A 19,796-nucleotide genomic window follows, 5' to 3' on the forward strand; every position below is an offset into this window, starting at 1 on the left:
AGGCAAAAATCCCTGTCTAAAACAAAGATGAAAGTCTTTCAAAATTAAAAATTTAAATTAAAAAAAATTTAAAATTAAAATTCACTGAAAACTCAAAACCCAGATCTTCTTACCTGAAGATGATTGGGTACCCAGTGCATGAAGTGCAAGGGTAGAAGATGAGTAAAGTTTTCCAGCCGCATCTCACGGTGCCTGCGACACGTTTGTACACTGCAATTAGGCAATACTGAAGGAGGTTGAGGTTAAGGTTATTGATGTTATACAGCTGGGGCTGAGATAACAGAAATGGAGGAAGGGGAGCCTTGGGAACTGGTGACTTGGTGAGTTGAACACGATAACTTGCTTCAAAGGAAGGCGAAACTGGAATACACCTTAGAACCAGAATTTTGGTGGCGGGAAGAATAATGAGGATTCTGATGAATGTGCTTTAAGACTGAAATAAGAAGACAGGTTCCTTTCGTTGTGGTTGTGGTGGTTTGAAAGAAAATGCCCCCCATAGTGGGTGTGGTGTGGCTAGCTGGCACAGGGGTGGCCTTGTTGGAGGAAGTGTGTCCCTGTGGCACAGCAGGCTTTGAGGTCTCATGTGCTCAAGTTACTCTAGTGTGGACAGACTCCTTCCGCAGCCTGCAGGTCAAGATGTAGAGCTCTCGGCTCCTTCTCCATTATGATGTCTGCCTGCACACTACCTGTCCTGCCATAATGAGAATGGACAAAGCCTCTGAAACTGTAAGCCCCAACTAAATGTTTACCTTTGGAAGAGTTGCCATGGTCATGGTGCCGCTTCACAACAATCGAAACCAAAGACAGTGATTGATGTTTGTAACATCACTGGGAATGTCTCAAACCGATGCATATAGCAAGGGAACAGGCTACAACTCCCGGCTGAGCACTTTGACTTTCCGAGAGTATCAATGATGTAGCAGTTTATTAACATCTTGAATAGCTATATCATCCTAAAGCAGAAATCTAGCTTTTCACGTGAGCGTAGGTTCTCTCTCCTCTCTTTCAGTGCATTGCTTGAGAGCTGACTTTTCTCTTCTCCATGGGCCCCCTTTCACAGCATTATAAAGCATCTCTTAGAAGTGCATCTCTTTGGAGCTGTTTGTTGTCATCTGAAACGATGACGTCATAACTAAATGTGTTTTTGTGAATGTATGCATGTATGTGTGTGTGTATGAAAAGGGGAAGCATTTGCATGGATAGTTAATTAGCCCCATGATCACCTAAGAAAACCTACAGAGTCAACAATAGACACCTTTGATTTGCATCTGACAGAATTCCTAGCCAAGTTTTCTATCATGTTTTTAAAGATTGAGTCCTGAGTCTTGAACATGCCAAGCCCATGCTTTTCCCCCAGCTAGTAAACTATTCAGCATGCCACAAAATAATGTCACCAGCTGAGAGGCAAGCTTCCGGCATATGAGTCCGAGGGCTTTATTTCACACACAAACCCTAACCTGCAGTAACATAAGATTCTGTGCTGCCCTCTACCTGCTTACAGGTGACCCTAGACATGTAACAGGTGTTGGTTTGGAGTAAAATGCAGCCGAGCTTTAGAAAAACCTGCACGATGGCAGTACTTGAGCCAGCAGCACTCACCAAGTGGTTGAGGGCTTGGTCATACTATCGATTTTCTTCAGCTAGGGTTCATTTATTCTTTCTCAAAGACTGCTTTAAGAAATTGTCTGGCTATGTCTGTGCAGGTGTGTGTGAATGAGTGTGGGTTCCCACAAAGGCCAGACAAAGATGCCAGTTTCCCTGAAGCGGGGGTTACAGGAGGTTGTGAGCGGCCTGACCTGGGTGCTGGGAACTCAACTCTGGTCCTTTCTGAGACAGTACACACGCCTCGTGGCTGGACCATCTTTCCACCCACTCAGAGGAGCTTTTCATGCAGGGAGGTCTCTTGTTTCTTTTGACAGTCCCTTTTCCTCAGGACTTGAGTTCTCTGTCTATCAGAGAGCCATCTCTACAGCAGGAAGCTCCACAGTGTGTGTGTGTGTGTGGGGGATCCCACGGGGGATCCCACCCCTAACACTAGGAGTACAATAGTGATCCATGGTACTGAGCCTTCATTGCTTTCTGTTTGTTTTTGTTTTGTTTTGTTTTGTTTGTTTTACTGGTACCTATTAAAGTCAAGTAATTACCCTTCCATAGAGCCTGAGACACGGGAAAGTGATTGAAGATTGGGGCTCTTCTAGTGTTGGAGAAGGTAAATTATTTGAAACTCAAGTTTCTCAGGGCAGCCATTTTTAAGGGTGTTATAGGTCCCCTGAGGGATGTAGACTTGAGCCCTCAGGCTTTACTCAGTTCTTTATGAGCAGGGGCTGAGGCCCAGCCAAAAAGAGATGCCAAACTGAACCGGTAATATACAATTGTAATCCCAGCTCCAGAGGCTTAGGTAGGCAGATCATGAGTTCAAGGCCAGCCTGGGCTACATATCAAGTCCAAAATCAGCATAAGTCACTAGAGACCATGTCTCATAAACTAAGAGAACAAAGGGGAAAAGAAAGAAAAGGAGAGAGAGAAAGAGAGAAAGAGAGAGAGAGAGAGAGAGAGAGAGAGAGAGAGAGAGAGAGAGAAGTTCAAAAGTTTGGCTAGAGTTTGTTCAGGCAAAGAGTCATTGTTAGGGAAGAGAGATAATAATTGAAACCAGGAAAGCCAAGAAGGGGAAAAGAGGTGAAGGGGAAAAGATCACTATTGAAGATGGTGAAAGCAGGCCCTGCTGAGAACGTGACATCAAGTGTTGTCCTCAGAAAAGTGGGGAGGAGGTTTCTGGGTGTAACCAAGGAGAGAACCTCCCTGCCAAAAGAAGAAAGGAGTAGGCCCAGAGGCACAGGCAAATGCCTGTTTCCTCAGCACTGAGCAAGGACTGAGGTAAAAAGTGACTAGAGGGTCCTGAGGCCATTGCGTTCCTGGAATGAGACAGGAAATCAGTAGCAGTGGCTCTGAGCAAAGAGGTGCTATGCCCTTTGATGAAAAGCCAAGTCTGTGGGCTGGCTCTTTCTCTCAGGGCTGTACCAGCGTGAGAGTGAATCCACAAGTATGTAAGGCGTCCCTCCTTGAGCTAACTAATAGGCAGCAATTAGGAGACTAATTGAAAACACTCATTAACACCATGTGACAGTCGCTAACTCATTTCTTAGCTAATAACCAACACCTTGTCAATGACTAAAACAGCTGCCCCCCACTAATCCAGACCCAGCAAGCTCCAAGTACATACATTCCCCCACCATTAGATGTATTCTTAAAATAAAAGTTCAGCTAATACAGATATGTATTAGATAAAATGCATAATTCTGCATTCACTAACCTCATTCCTAGATAACCCAACTCAAGCTTGTCTTAACACATAAATATTCTTTCCTCAAAAATTGGGCACATACATGTATATTCCTTGGAAACTATACTTTTTACTCCAAAGTTTCTTGACTATACCTTCACATTGTTGTAGATGATTATCCTCCATTCATTCTCAAAGGCTGCAGACAGTCTGATCGTCTGTGTGTTTTGTACAAGCGCTTCTCTGTTGCAAGCATTCAACACTTCTGTAAACTTGTAGTATTACAATTGCATTGCTCATTTTTTTTTCATGTTACTGTGACAGACACTTGAAAGAATCAATCAATTTAAGGATTTCAGAGGTTTCTGTCCATAGTCGTCTAGCTCCGTGATGCTGGGTGGTGGTGAGGGCAAAGGTCATTGTTGAAGGATGTTGCCGAGCAAAGCCATTTACCTCCCAGCAGCCAGGAAGCAGAGAGGGTAAAGCATATGTGTGCTGGTGGCTTCCTTCTTCCCATCTTTTCTTCCATCCAGCCTCCCCTTGATGGGGGATTTTGCTCTGTATGCTGTGATTACCATTAATGAATAAACAAACTGCCTTGACCTGTTGATAGGGCAGAACTTAGGCAGGTGGGGAAAACTAAATGGCATGCTTGGCATGCTGGGGAGAAAGGAGGCAGAGTCAGAGAGAAGCCATGGAGCTGCTGGAGATAGACGTTGGGAACTTTACCCAGTAAGCCACAGCCACATGGTGATAGACAGATTAATAGAAATGGGTTAAATTAATATAAACAATAGCCAATAAGAATCTAGAGCTAGTGGGCCAAGCAGTGATTTAATTAATACAGTTCCTGTGTGATTACTTTGAGTCTAAGTTAGCCGAGCGTCCAGGAACAAACTAGGGACCTTCTTCCAACATCTCCTCTCTGGTAGGATGCAACTGTTCACATTAAGAGAGCATCTTCTCCCAAAGGTACTGTCCCACAAGCAATGTGTCTCTGGAAACACCCTCACAGATGCTTCTAAAAGAGTGCTTTATTAGCCTCCCAGGAATATCCCCACTTAGTTGAAATTAACCATCACAATCACAGTGGTCAGTGAGAGTTAGCGTACACATCTTCCCACCTGCATGAACCTAATTCCTTGAGAAGATTCCCAGGTCACAGGCCACCACCAGGTCTCTACATTTGCACTCCCAGCAGAGTGCAATGTCTGTTTTCTTGTCAGGACTGGATATCATTAATATCTAAAGCTTCTGTGGAGGTAAACATTATTCCATAAGATGTGGATAACCGCAAGGATGACTCTACTCAGAACCATTGCTATGGGATTTTCAAGCAAAGAATGAAACACTATGTGTTCCCCCACCTCCACACCAAAACAAACAAACAAACACCAACCAGGCTCAACTCTGACTACAACAATTGTCTTAATTACTCTTCTACTTTGGGATAAGACACCATCACCAAGGCAATTTATAGAAGCAAGCTTGTTTGGGGCTTATAGTTGTGGAGGATAGGGGTTCATGAGGGTGTAGTAGAGGCAGCAGGCAGCAGGCGGCCAGCACAGTAGCTGAGAGCTCACGTCTAGAATCAACAACAGGAAGAAGAGAATGCATCTGGGATGGTGGGAGACTTTTGACGCCTCCAAGTGTCCCTCCCCTCCCCTTGCCTCATGACACCCCTCCTCCACCAAGAACACATTGCCTTCTCCTTCCCAAACAGTTCCACCAACTGGGGACCAAACAGTCAAACCCATGAGCCTCTGGGGGCCTTTCTGCCACAGCAAGAAAAGAAAATTTGTAGCTAAGAAGCAGGATAGAGTTGGTGGCTGGAAAATCCCTGGGAAGAGCCAGGAAAGATAAGGGAACCGGAATGGGAGGAAACAGGAAGCACACAGAAGAGAGGCTGGTTAAGTCAACCTAGCAGTTCTACTGAACACAGATGGGGTTGACCAGATACCACCGAGGAGGAGGAAGGAGCTCCTACTTGACTTAGTGGTGATCTTTGCTCTAGCTGTTGGATGAGAATGTGAGTCTGCTGCTTGTAGTAAACAACATAGCAATGCTCATTTTTTTTTTGAGCTGGGCTCAGGCTTGCTCTCTTTTATTGGAGGTTACAGCCCATCAAACTGCCATAGCCAACTAACTTTACCTCTAGGGAGAGTCTTGGCTACTAGTCCTTGGTGGCTCAGTGACGCTTAGCTTCAGGGTAGGACAGTTTCCCTGCACTTGGCACTTTTCTTGTCGTGCAACTTGAGAAATTTCCTCTCAGCTTCTCCTTGTGTCTCAAAGCCGGATGCAAATCTGGGTGTCTTTGGGGTGCCCATTCGGAACCGTCTGGATTTGTAGATCCCAAATTGCAATTCCCAAGTCCCAAATAAGGTACTTCTGCTTCTACAATGTCCATGTTCAAGGTGATTGACAGTTGATGGGTCAAGAGAAGGGACTAACGGAAGTTTGGCCAAGTGAAGGATCTTTGTCCCACCCAGTCGGTGAAGGAAGTCAAAAATTTGTTTCTGTTTTGTATTTCTCTGCTCACCATTGAAGTTAGGAATAATTTGGTGGTTAGCCATGTGTGTGTACTCGGCCCCTGAGGTCCTTCAGTGCATATATCTTTTCCTTCTCCTTTCTGCATTCCTTCTTAGCTCTTGATGTCTAGAGGGTAATAAGTAATCCTTTGGCCGCTGAGTTGGAAATACTTTCTCATTTTTCGATTTTGGTTGCTTTCACTTTGTTCTTGGTACCTTTTGTTACTCATGCAAGAAACGAGTGTTTTGATATGTGAACGTCCATGTTTATATACATACACAGAGGATCTCTATGCATGCCATATATGTCTATACTTCACTTTGAAATGGCCTTCAGTAAAAAAAAAAAAAGTCTGGCTTTGATAATTCTTATCTTTCCTTTCTTGTGTGGGAGGCTTCCTGCCTTGCTTGTCTGCACGCTGAATATGAGCCCGCAGAGCTAAATTTTAACTCAGAAAACAGAGCTCTTCGGTTGGGTCATATTATTGTGAACACCTGTGAAACTGAGGCGCTTTTCTTGAGGGTGAGTTAAAATGTAGGCCACCACCTTGCTGGAAGCAAAATTCTGTCGCTGGAATTCTTGCTCTTGTGTGGAGCTGGAGGTGTCGCTTACGTGGAAGCCCGAGCCGTATCATTTCAACACCAGCTGCTGTGAGGTTTCTTGGCCTCCCCACTCGGTGCTCAGCATCAGCTCTGAAACAACGACCTTAACTGACTGCTGACAACTTGTGGGGAGAAGACTTTTTTATTCCAGTTTGCGTTCTTAATTTTGGAGCCCCAACAGAGGGACACATAATTAATACCCCCTCATTGCCCACATTGACTTGATCAGACAGCGTTGGTCCCGTACCCCAACCATTTGAGTGAGTTCTGTCTCCTACCCCCATCAAGTGAATTGTCTTGTTTTGGTGAAAGGTTTACACCACCACCCACTTCCATCCTCCACCTCCATGCAGAGATAAAATCTAATTATCACCTCAGGATGGTTTTGTGACATATAATCTAATCACAGACACAAAAGATTGTAGGGCACGTTGACATCTGGCTTTAAAAAACTGTTTTCTCAGGGCCATGCTCCACAATTAAGCTTTTTAAAAATTAACTACAAAAAGAAAAGGGAAAAAAGAGAAAGAAAAAACTGAACCTTTTCCTTTCAGTAATTACCCGCTTGCAGCGTTTCACTGAAGTGTTGGAGCAATAGTCAAAAGGAGAGTGAAATGCACGATATTTAAAAAATTGCTACAGGAAGGGATAGAATTTGAGGGTTTCCATCAAGCAGACAATTACCAGACTCCCTTGCTTATTCCCCACCCAACCCTGGCTCCTTCAGCACTGGGGTCGGAGCACACTAGGCAAGTACTTCGTCACCCAGGCTGTGCCCCAGCCCTGGCATTCTCGAGTTCTGATTAGAATTTTGATGCACCAGTTACAACATAATCTACTCCCAGCTCATGGTAGATTTTTTTTTTTTTTAAATTCACTTACTGATTTCAAGACGCGAGGGTGTATAGACTTTTGGCCCAGACATCTCTAGCGCCCCCTGGTGCCAGGCATGAGAAGAGGTACAGGACAGGACAGCTAATGAAGGGAGGTGAACATTTACTCAATGGAAGGAAAGAAGTCAAGGCACCCAGATTGATAGAACAGTAAAAGAACATCAACCGAAGAACGAACTCAAAGTAGGGAAAACACCCTGAATTCTCCATGGCAAACTGGAGAGGGGACAAGGAAAGAGAGTAAACTATTTCAAGGTAGCATTAACGCCTGTTTGTAGGGACTAGATATAGAAAAGGCAATACAGCGACCCCTCTAGATATCAGGATAGATTTCCCATCTTGGACTCTTCCAAGGGAGAGGCTGAGAACTTTCTAATTGCTCTAAAATCTGAGCCCCTCAGCTCAAAGACTAAGCAGAGTGGAAACCATGGTTTTCCCACACTAGAGGGTCACCGTAGAAACTTTAGACTGGCTGCTGGGCCATGCTGTGGGGTTCAATCACTGCTATCAAAGCAATGTATTCTTATGTGCCATTTAAGGACAAACAACATACCTAAAAAAGAAATGCCACACTTCAGTGGATAGATCCCCACAGCCATGAGTGTATGGGCAGTACCAGTTGGAATCAGTGGGTCACACATGCACACAATTAAATTAAAATTTAAAAAAGAGGACCCAAAGTTGGGAGGGATGGAGACTGTAGATCTGGGAGGAGTTAGGAGGAGTGGGAGGGGCCGAATATGTTCAAAGCACATTGTATATGCACATGAAATTCTAAACACATAGTAGATATTACATTAAAAAAGAGAGAAGTAGGTCAGGGACTCATCAAAACAAGGCACAAAGACCTGACTCTGTCCTTCTTCCTCCCACCTAGAGACCACATTTCTCTTTGAAATAAAAAGGAGGCCAAAATGAAAGGGCCTATCTGGTCTCAGCCTCAGTTAAGCTGAACAAGAGGAACTGGCTGGGTTCTTTAAAAAAAAAAAAAAATCATTTAGTTTGCTAAGCTTTTACTTTTGCAGAATTTTTTTTTTCATCTAGAGGGATTAAAGGCTGTCTGTGCTTGCGTGAGACCAGAATCTGAACTGCTGGTGAGCGCTCGGATGGCTGGATGGACGATGTTCCCACACCTGCCGCGACAGGAGTTCAGGTGGAATGAGGAGTGAGATTGGCCCACATGGCACTGTCAGCTGTACGGCAGAGCACGAGACACGAGGCCTAGCGCCCCAGGAGTGCCACACAGCCTTGCTCAGGCGCTGCCTACCACACAGGCAGAGTTTCATCCTTCTAAGACGTGATAGACCCTCCGCCGGGAGAGTCTTGTCTCAGACTCTTATAATCTCTGTCTCACCTGGCTGGGCTGCTACCTCATGCTTCCACCTTGAAATGCAGACCTCCTTGGTTTTTAGTTTGGAACCTGGAGACAGAGATCAAAGGCGGCACGCTTGAGGGGGAGGTGAAGATCTGAACAGGCGACCCTCAGGCCTAAGGCCGGTGGATAAGCTGGGGCCATGTCCTAGTCATGGAAGCCCCTTTGCTTTTCTTGGTCTTTCTACTTGAGGGTCTTCCTCTGGAAAAACCTTGGAAGGGTGGATGCGATCCTTCAGGTTTAGGATCAACCGCTCCTGCTGGGTACCCCAGGCTGAGCACCTTCCCTCCCAATCTTTTTCCCTCCCCCAACTATTCTCCCCTCCCCCATCTCGCTGGCTGTTTTTCCCTTTCTACCCAGTGTCCCCCAGTCTTTGTTTCCACTCTCTGGAAGCTGAAAGTGAACTAAAGGGAATGAGTAGCTTACATGTATAGACTCTTGCTGAATCCAACTACAAAATAATTTTTACTTGATTTTTGGTCATATTAAAAAATAGTATCTATTGCTTTTAGGTATGAAATGATATTGGGCTCATGTTCTTTCTAAAGCTATCCTTCCATCTTTTTGCAAAGGAAATATTATATAATAAAAATCATATTTTCCCCTTTCTTCTCCAAAATGTTCCGATCTCCTCTTCACCCACCCCTTTCTTTTAATCCTAGATGTATACCCTACCTGCATATTACACCTAAGGGCTAGGGAGATGGTTCAGTGGTTAAATGCACTGGCTGCTCTTCCAGGGGACTCAGGTTTAATTCCCAGCACTCACATGACAGGCCATACCTGCCTGTAGCTCCAGTTCCAGAGCTTCCAACACCCATATACATACATACATACATACATACATACATACATATATTCATACATACTTAGATCTTAAATTCATACACACACACACACACACATAGGCAAAACACCGATGCACATAAAGTAAAAACAACTGATACATTTTTAACAAAAGAAACATTCCATCCTAAACTCATGCGCAGATGTAGTAGGCTTTGAAGATAAATTGGGATTTATCTTCAGGTTATGTAAGGTCTCGTAAGGACCAAATTAAATGTTTTCATATAATTAGTTAAATTCCACTCTCAAAGCCTTTGCTATCCATGATAGAGAGACAGGGAACCCATTCCTTTGCTAATTCACATTCCCCCTCCCCCCCCCCCTTTTTTTTATCACTTTCCAAACATTTTTGGAGAGGCAGAAAGGAGGAAGCGAGTTCTTTTGTGGTGAGAGATCAAGCTGTTTTTCCATTGTGAGGACTTAGACATCTTCTCTAAAAAAAAATCATTCCACCATCCTTTAATCCCATACTGGCCTTTGAGTGTAGGGACATTTACACTCTCAGACTCTTCAAGAGAATAATAGGTACCTTGCTGCAAATCATGGTCCAGTGACCAGGTAGCTTGATAGTTCATAAATGTTGGAATAGCTCCTAATGTTGGAGTAGCCGGCAGTCCTTTGGGATGGCTTAGGCCTTGTCCCATCCATTTATTCCCTGGGAGGAGGGGAGATCGAAGACAGAGGCCTGCAAACAGACCTGGTACAGCTGACAGTCAGAAGCAGACTCAGTAGTTCTCACCTCACTATGCCCATCCCTGGACCACAGTGATGATGGAGGAGGATACTGTGAGGTAAGGGATGACCTCACCTTACTGTTCTGTGAGTCCGCCTGGAGTGGGATGGAGGTGCCAACTATAACATGTGTGTGCTTTTAGAGCCCTCAAGAACTAGACTTATTCCAGTTGATTTGTGAGAAATTCAGAGTTCAGATCTCCTGGGCAAAATTCTCACAGATTGTCCTGAGAAAATACCAGGAGAAAGGAAGGGGAGAGGGCAGCAGACAATTTCTGGTTATTTATTGCTTTACAATGCTGTGGTCAGTGGTAACTCTATCTGATATCTATCCCTCCCCCACGCCACTCCAAACCCTTGCCAGGTCTGCAGCGGGAAGAGACAATGGAGGGAGGAAATGAACACAGTTCCCTATAAGAAGGGAACATAATTCATTTGTGGGCACGTTAGGCAACTCCTTCTTTTTCCGCTCTTTCCTTTGTCCTGTGACGATCATTGCTAAAACAATTTGTGAGTTGTTTTCCACTAAATGGTACGATAAGGGTTGCTATGAAAATACCAGGATACAGTTCTCCATATGGAAATTGTTTATAATAACCAATTCTTGATGGGTGTTTACATTTTAATAATGACTATTTATAATAACCAATTCTTGATGTGTGTTTACATTTTAATAATGACTATACAGTATTATTTCTTGAAATACAACTGATTATATTCTGACAGCTTCAGTCTGGTGGCTGCGTAAGCATGGAGAAATGGAGCAAAACCATGTGGCAAATCTGCCTTTATAGACATCACCCTATAACTCTGGGGAGTCAATTTCATTCAGTAGAACGTGAAGTAATTGTTTGATTCTGTAACTGTTATCTCTGAGACAGGGTCTTGTTTGTACCTCAGCCTTGAATTTGCCTATCCTCCTGTGTCTACTTCCCTAGAACTTAGGACACAGCACCAGAGACTTGTCCTTAGCTTTATTCATATCTTTCGAGTAGGTTATCTAAAAGCCATGCGACTGATAGACAATGAAGAATGGCAGGAGGGCTGAGGAGACATCTTGGTGCGTAAAGCACTTGTGGCTGCAGGACTCACGGACTAGCTGAGGTACTGTGCTAGCATAATACCAGAGTTCCTCCTGGGAAGTGGGAGCAAAGGCAGGAGGCTCCCTAGAAGTTCAGGAGCCAGGTAGGGCGGCCATGAGCAACACCAAACAACGGATCCTGTCTCCCAAACAAGGTGGAAGATGAGGACTAACGTTTGGCGTCAGCCTCAGATTTCTGCATGTGGGCCACGGCATGCTTGGCCGCCCCCACAGACACACATGCACACACACCACCATTTTAAAAAGAATGGAAAAAAGTCAAAGTAAGTTTGTGACAACTGTCTTGAATCCTCTCACTTTGTGTCTACCATTTGCTCATTTTTTCATTTCATCAGCTCTAATTAAGACTTCTCTGTCAAAGATGGGGCAGAGGGTGTTGACTTATTCTCTGTCTAGGCATTTGCTTCTGTCACGTAAAAAGACCATTCCATTGACCTTGAAACCTAATGTAATGTGGGTATGGCAGGAGAGAGACCTGACCTAAACTGCATTGGAAAACGGTCACTCAGAGGAGGTGTGGATACCTGAGCACAGAACAGACAGGGGAAGGTGGGAAACTTGTCCTGGCAAGGGGAGCAGTGTGAGCACACGGATGAGAAGTCAGATAGAGTGGGAAATCGTCAGAACCCTGGGTCCCTGGAATACAAAATGCAAGGTGGCATGTACGTGTGCCTGCCTTCACGCAGACGGCCAGGCATGAGCAAAGGGCATCATGCCAAGAGTTGAAAGGCTTCCAGACTCAGAACCAGGAAGGACTCTGGGGATATCTAAGTGACGAACTGGCCAGACTCCTGCACCTGGCCGCCAGCCCAGTTAATCAGTCTCAGTTCCAGTTAGACTTGGCAGCTGCCAGCCTAGGCCAGGCCCAGCCCACCTCAAACAGGCAATAACATAGAAGGCCTGATCGTTGTCGTTGTTCACCTTGGCATAGTGTGTGTGTGTGTGTGTGTGTGTGTGTGTGTGTGTTGATGACCCATCCTGTTTCTGTCAGAAGAGTCTGGTCACTGAACAGTTCCTCACCTAGACCACATCGTAGGGTCCAGGATGTGGTATCTACCTCTTTCTTCCAGTGATGCTCCACCATCATCCATACGACACTCTCTAACTCTCCAAGGTTGTGAGCGCAAAGGCCCTCAGTCCGTCAAACATCAGCAAGTGGTCCTTGAATATGACAAAGGTGACCATACACACTTCTTCAGGCTCACTGCTCTGCTTCTGTACCTCATCTTCAATGACAGGGACCTCATGCCACCCCAGGCACAGTCTCTGTTAGAGACTGGAGGTGCCTTTTAGGACAATTACCAACTAAAAGGATTTTTTTTCCTTCCAGGATTTCTGTGTTGGCGACTTTATTACATATAGAAAAACGGAATGTGAAAAATTGTTCTGTTTAATTTGATCTCAGAATGCTACTAGTATATAGCATTTTATTATTAAACACTAACTTTTATCAAAACACTAGTTAAATTTTAAAGTACGTTTTGTATTTCCACTTGGAGACGAAGTCTCACAGGCTGTTCACAGCAGTGTCAGGCTGCCCCTCAGTCTGCCCATGGTTTCCTTGGATGTTCTGGTCAGAAGGCAAAATGCGATACAGGGAGCTAAGGTACATTTGCTCAGAGGGAGGACTGGGAGGAACCTGGGGTTTCTCTTCTTTAATTGTTCTTGCAAAAGGGCTTAGTTGTACCGATAGATACCCTAGCCACCACCCTCCACCGTCTGCATGGACACTCCTCCCTGTTCACAAGTCCTGTTTCTCCTTTGTCACTAAACATAAAAGTTACTGTAATTGCCTAATTACATTGAACTTTGTGCCTGTTCATTGTTTACATCTTTATATACATGTGCATACTCATACATGCACACATACCTCACATATACACTCTTACACACACACACACACACACACACACACACATTGAGGATGGAAAGATAATGTTTCATGGAAACAGGGATCTTCTGTTTGCTTTTCTTGCCTGTATGTATGCCTGTGCATCACATATGAGGGAGTCGTATCCCCAGGACTGGAGTTTCAGTTGGTTGTGAGCCGCCAGGTGGGTGCTGGGGTACTGAACCCAGTTCCTCTGCACCAACTTCCATCAGTGTCCTTAATCATTGGACCATCTTTTGAGCTCCTCAAGGATTTTCCTACTTTTAGCCGTTTCCAGTTTCTAAAGCATCAAGTAGTTCCTTGATAGAGACCTGTTGACTGAATAGCTGAGTGTGGGAGGATGTTGGAGACGTCTTGGAATGTTCGAGCGCAAGCAACAAGCAGGTTCTAAGGGTTCCAGCTCAGGCCTTGGCGAAAGGAGCTGCAAGGTTGGTCTTGTGGGGCTGCTTCAGGCTGAGCGCGTGTGGACTACATGGTCCTCCGCTCTGCTAAGGGTCCCCAGTAGTGTACTGGGGGTTATGGGCCCTGTGGGAATTAGACATGGCCTCCACACTCCCTCGGGACTAGTGATGACACATAGGGGCATCAAAAGGTCTTCAAGGCAGTGACTTCTGAGAGGAAGTGAAGGCAGGAAAAGGTTTTGGGGGCTGGGCAAGAGGCTTACACGGAGCCAGGGAGAGCTAGGTGTGGCTGAGCCTTCAACCACAGGCTCAAGGGTCTGAGGAAATGCAAGTGGCTTTTCGTGTTACCCTTCAAAAGGGTTACGACCTGACGCTCCGGAGCAGTTTCCCACTAACTTCTGCCACACCCTGTGCTCCAAGTAACCCGCCCATTTCACCTTGTGTCAATCACTTTTCTCATTGTTGCAGAAATTGCCAGACAAGAAGCAACGTAAAGGGGGAACTGGCCTGTTCTGGTTTATGGTTTGGAAGGAATGCTCCATCATGATGGGGAAGGCATGGTCTGTGAGCTGTTCACATCTGGGCAGATGAGAAACCAGAAAGGCCTTTTCACTCTGTGTGGAACCCTGGCCCACAACGAGATGGCCTCAGTCACATTCAGAGTGAGTCCTCCATCATCATCAAACCTTTCTGGAATTGCCCCTACAGGCAGTCAGGTGGCCAGGGAAGAGTGACTGTCACACACGGGGATAGGTGGGATTCCCCATACTGAGCAGCCCTCTGTGACTTCCTAGGGCATCTTGTTCTGCATTAAACATCTGTTTAGCCTTCTAAGTCCAAGTCAGCTCTTACTACTTCATGGACCACTCGCCTTGACCTCTGTGATCTTGCAGCCTCAGCAACATACCTCTCCAGGCTGTTGGGATAGTCTCTGTGTTCGATTGAGTACACATCCGAATTCCCTCAGTTAAATAGTTGTGTCTTCAAGTCTGCACAGTGTGCTTTCCTGACCTGGCATCTGATCATAAAAGAAGAAAAGAAAGAACACAGCTAGGATATCATCCACGGCTTTTCTTCCTTTTCTAAAGGCCAAGGAGTAGCTAGAAAAATACAATGTGGCATCAACAATGTCACACTATAACAGAATATTGTGAGGACATCTAGAGGAATAAAAAAGCCTGGGACATGCTACAAATGAACCTTGGGAACTTGTTAAGTGAAAAGCCAGGCACAAAAACAAGTGTTGTATTCTTCAAGATACGTAGAGAAGCAGATTCTTAGAGGTTCCCGGTGTGCAATGTTGTGTGTGAGTTATATATGTGGTATGTGCGGTGTGTGTGGTGTAGGTGTGTATGTGTGGTGTGTGTGGTGTACATGTATGAGTATGTGTTGTGTGTGACTGTGTGACCTATGAGTGTATATGTGTGAGTGTGTGTGTGGTGTATGTGGTGTGTGTGTATGTGTGATGCATGTGTCTATGTGTGAGTGTGTTTATGTGTGGCGTGCTAGGTCACACTATTCATGTGAAGATCAAAGACCAACTTAGAAGCCTCTGGACTTTCTCAGAGGCTCCCAGGGACCCTGCTCAAGTCAGTAGTCTTGGCAGCGAGAGCCTGCACTACCCACTCACTCACCTTTCCGGTCCTTCTGGTTTTTACTTTTTGCAGCATTTTAGAAATTGGTAAAATTTCATCAAAGTCAGAATCATATTCTCTGGTGCAATCCCATTATCAGTAATTTTTCCCACACATTAAATTATACTTGTTTAGTTTATGAAATTTCATTTCTAGTATGCCAGCTTATTGAACTCAAACACAGCTTATTGAAATTAGTCCATTTTCATTTTTAATCTATATGTTAACTTTGTGTGTGCATATCCTCACACAAATAATACTTGAGATAAATAGTTCTAATATGATTACTGTTTTATATATTTTTATTACTCTATATTAGAACCCTCTGATAGAGTCATTTTGTATTTTTAAATCTTGCGTATGTTTCTGGAACCTCAAGAGAGGGGGATTTCTGAATAATTTTTTTTTTATTCCTTTTGTTCCTTTGTTTGAGACAAGGCCTCTCTTTGTAGCTCAGGCTGACTTGGTACTCACTCTATTGCCTATGTTGGCCTCAAACTTGCAGACATCCCCATGTTTCAGCCTCCCAAGGGCTGGGATTATGGACCAGAGCCACATAAGTCTGTATTCAAAACTTCCCTACTCAAAACAGATGAAAACCAAGAGGTAACTGCAGGATTGACAAAGCAGTGCATTTGGCTGCACTGCTGAGGAGATTACTCCTTGCATGTGGACCATTTTGGGGTTCAGCCCATAGGCAGGTGCCACGGCCTGCCAGGATTCCCGGAAGGGCTGCTGATCAGAAGTGGGAGCTTTGACAGCACTTAAGGGGAAAGTCACAAACAATACCAAGCCCTGAAAATACCAGCTGCAAACCTAGCACAACAGAGCCCTGCTGGTGTGGGAGGTGTGATCGGGATTGTATCGATGGATTTTAATGTTTTCACCCAGGCACATGAGTCATGCTCACAGGTAGGACGCGCCCTGTTTCTACAAAGGACCTGTGGTGGAAGGCATCAATCCCTGTCGGCAGGGTCCCCGCGCAAAAATGACAGCTCAGGTCTATAGATGGGGATGGGACATTTTCTGGTTGCAAGTGGTGGTAAGAACAGAATGGAGGTCAGCGTTCATATCGCCATTCTCTCTCTTCGCTCCTGTTTAATGAGCACCTGCCACAGGGCAGGCATTGTTCTGGATTGTTAGAAGAGATCAAAGCCAAACTGAGACCGGGCTCTCTGTCCCCACGGTCCAGGAGGAAGACAGCAAATACAGACTAAACATCGTGCTTAAGTACATGATGTGACCTGCTAGGAAGTGGTGGAGTGTTCTAGAAAAAGCAGGAGGCAGGGCAACGTAAGGAAGCTTGAGAGCACCAAGGAGATGCAGGTGTGAGAAAAATGCCTGTCCTGGCTAGTTTTGTCGGTTTGACACAAGCTAGAGTCGCCAGAGAGGCAGGGCCTCCACGAGAACCGGCTATAAGGCATTTTCTCCATTAGTGATTGATGGACAAGAAATCCGCCCATTGTGGGTGAAGCCATCTCTGGGCTGGTGGTCCTGGGTGCTATAGGAAAGCAAGCAAGCTGAGCAAGCCATGGGGAGCAAGCTAGTAAGTAGCATCCTCCATGACCTCTATATCAGCTCCTGCCTGCAGGCTTCTTCCCTGTTTGAGTTCCTATCCTAACTTCCTCCAGTGGTGGACAGTGATGTGGAAGTGTAAACTTAATAAACTCTTTTGTCCCCAACTTGCTTTCTGGTCATCATGTTTCTGTGCAGCAATAGGAACCCTAACTAACAGTGCCTAAGGTGGGGTTGTGTGGTGATATGTAGGGTCTCTGCTCTGAGGCCAGAACAATGAGCAAAGACTAAGAACAAGCAGCCAGCAGAAACAGAACGTTCTAGGAAAAGCAGGAACAGAGAGACCCAGAAGTAAGGAATGCTAAGCCTGGCCAGTGTGCTTGCTGCAGGGTGATCTGAGAGAGCTGTGGGACAGAAGGGCCTGCAGACTGTCACTTTAGCTCACACGGTGTTCTGGGAGGCTAGGTGGCCCTACTCAAGACTGTAGAAGGATTTGCTTGACCACTGTGCTGGATGTTAAGCAGTGTGGACAGGGTGGGAATGAGAGTCCTGAGGCCATTCTCTTTTTCCCCCATGCAATAGACAACTTTATTCAGAGTATCAGACAGTTTGCACTCTGAGGGTTAAGAAGAGTCACCTGAGTATATAATCACAAGGACAAGCTGCACCTGGCAAAAAACTTGGTTTCTATAGAGATACATAAACCAATAACAGCAGCCAGCTGTAATAACCAATCTAAAGTGAACTCACTCCTGTGTGCTACATCTGGGAAGGGCATGCATGGTCCAAGAACAAGTTGTGTTTTAAGAAACTGAAGTCACGAGACTCTTGTTTTTGTTTTCTTGGAGGTTTTTGTTGTTGCTGTTGTTGTTAAAGATTTCTTTATTATGTATACAGTGTTCTGCCTGCGTGAATCCCTGTGGGCCAGGAGAGGGCACCAGATCTTATTACAGGTGGTTGGGAGATAACATATAGTTTCTGGGAATTGAATTCAGGATTATGCTTCAGGGCAGACACAGTGAAGGCTCAGGATACGTGTATGCTGGGAAAGGCAACCCAGACACGGAATAGTAGAAGGTGAAATTGATATTGTCTTCAGTGGAGCTATGGTTAGTTAGCCTGGCTCCGAAGGGGTGGAGCCAGTTATGTAAGGATATCATTATAGCAAGTGAAGGTTTTAGGAGGGTGGGTTTCGTGCGAAGATTGGCAGTTCGTGCTGGGCACAAGGAGTGTAAGGCATCTATTGGACATGTGAGGGGAGATGCTGAGTAGAAACAGAGGTGTGTGTTCCCCAAGGCTGCTATAGCATTTCACACAGACAATAATAGCGACTCCCCGTCTTACTGCGACAGAGATCGAACATTCTGAAACCGGGATGGCAGCTGGCCTACCTTCCTTTCAGAAGTCCCAGGCAGCTTTTCCTTGCCCTTTTTCATCTTTCAGAACTGTCATAGTCCTCAACCTGTATTATTTATTAGTTACCTTTATAGGTGCAGTGACAAAGGTGCTGCAACACAAGCGACTTTCGGAGGAGCTGGTTTGGGCTCACAGCTCCAGGGTACAGTCCATCCTCATGGGGAGGGCATGGCGGAAGGAGCTGGAGGCAGCTGGTCAAAGGCACCTGAGTAAGGAAGCAGAGAGCGAGGGATGCTCAGCTCCCCATGGCATGGTGCTGCCCACCATTATGGTGTGTCTTTCCAACACAATTGACCCAATTAAAATAATCCCTCCCTGGCATGCCCAGAGGCTGATCGTCTCTAGATCCTCTTTCAGAGGCGTGTCTGGAGGTTTAACCACCATGGGCCATGTCTTTCATATTCAAAGTGTGTCAGTCTGCCTCTGCCTCACGACCACTTTCTCCTCACTGACCCTGGCCCTTTTGTTACTCTTAGAAGGAGCCTCCTAACTTCTTGAGGCAACATAGATAATCCAGGATGCTCCTCTCAGCTCAGGATCACTCAATTACATCTATAGAGTTGCTGGAGCCTGCAGTACTGTGGGGTAGGTGCACCTGTAATCCCAGCACCTAGGAAGTAGAGGCAGAAGGATCAGGAGTTCATGGCCAGCTTCTACTACTTGAGCTTCTGTCTTAGTAAAAAGTACTTGAGAGGGAACTTAGTGGCTCTCCTCACTCAGGACAGGTTAACACTGGACCAGGAATCCAGGGACTCCGTCTGGTATCACTATTCTCTGTCATTTGCTTTCTTCTGTCTCCACCCTGCCTCTACCCTGAGTCCTACAGTTACGGGTGTCTTGCATGATACGTTCTCTCTTTTCCAGATGCAGTTCTGGTTCAGTTGCCAGTAACAGCAGATTCCAGCCATCTTCCTGGGGAATCCTAGAGAAAAGACAGACGTTCTCTTCTGTGGAGCTCCCACATAAAATCTCACAGAAGAGCTATGACGGACACCATTAGGTTACATGGTTCGCTGGATGGAGACGCTGGTGACCCCCAAGAAAACCAGAAGAAATAGGAGAGGTTCCTAGAGAAAGGGGAGGACAATGCTATTTCTAGATGTTAGGAGAAAGCAGATGTGGCAGAAAGGGGATGTGGCAGAAACCATAGTCACATCACAAATACTTCAGACTTTCATTTTTAAGCTTATTTTTTTTTATAGTACTGAAAGTAGCTCAAAGTAGATAGAATTCTAGAATTATCCTTCAAGCATCTACTTTCAATGCTTCAATTCTCCCCAATTCATGGTCAAAGATTTCTTTTGGTTGGCTCATCTTATCTTCTCCCTCATTTAAGAATATCAAAAAGCAAATTCCAGACATCATATTGATTTTCCTATGAATATTTTAATACATAATGTTAAGTGAGAAGGGTTCCTTACCAAAAACAAAAGACAAAACAAGAAACCAACCACAGTGCCAATATAGTAGTAAAACCCATAACATGAACCTGTTACAAGTTCAGTGTTCAGATGTACCCGTTGCCTCTGAAATGATTGGACAGGATCCAGATGAAGTGATTCATTGGATCTGGTTCCAAATTT

General features: G+C 45.2%; 1 protein-coding gene and 1 long non-coding RNA gene across 3 annotated transcripts in view; one reads left to right on the forward strand and one right to left on the reverse strand.

Moving 5' to 3' along the window:
* The window catches only part of Phactr2 (phosphatase and actin regulator 2), a 269,580-nt gene that overhangs the window by 15,074 nt on the left and 234,710 nt on the right, over positions 1-19,796 (forward strand). The window lies entirely within an intron of this gene.
* Positions 8,301-10,286, reverse strand: LOC125394299 (uncharacterized). The gene is made up of 2 exons (XR_007230172.3): positions 10,052-10,286; positions 8,301-8,724 (listed from the first exon to the last, which is right to left on the reverse strand). It is a non-coding gene; the product is annotated as an uncharacterized LOC125394299 (long non-coding RNA).

This window comes from Myodes glareolus, chromosome 1, assembly GCF_982192425.1.
Source record: "Myodes glareolus chromosome 1, mMyoGla1.1, whole genome shotgun sequence".
NCBI lineage: Eukaryota > Metazoa > Chordata > Mammalia > Rodentia > Cricetidae > Myodes > Myodes glareolus.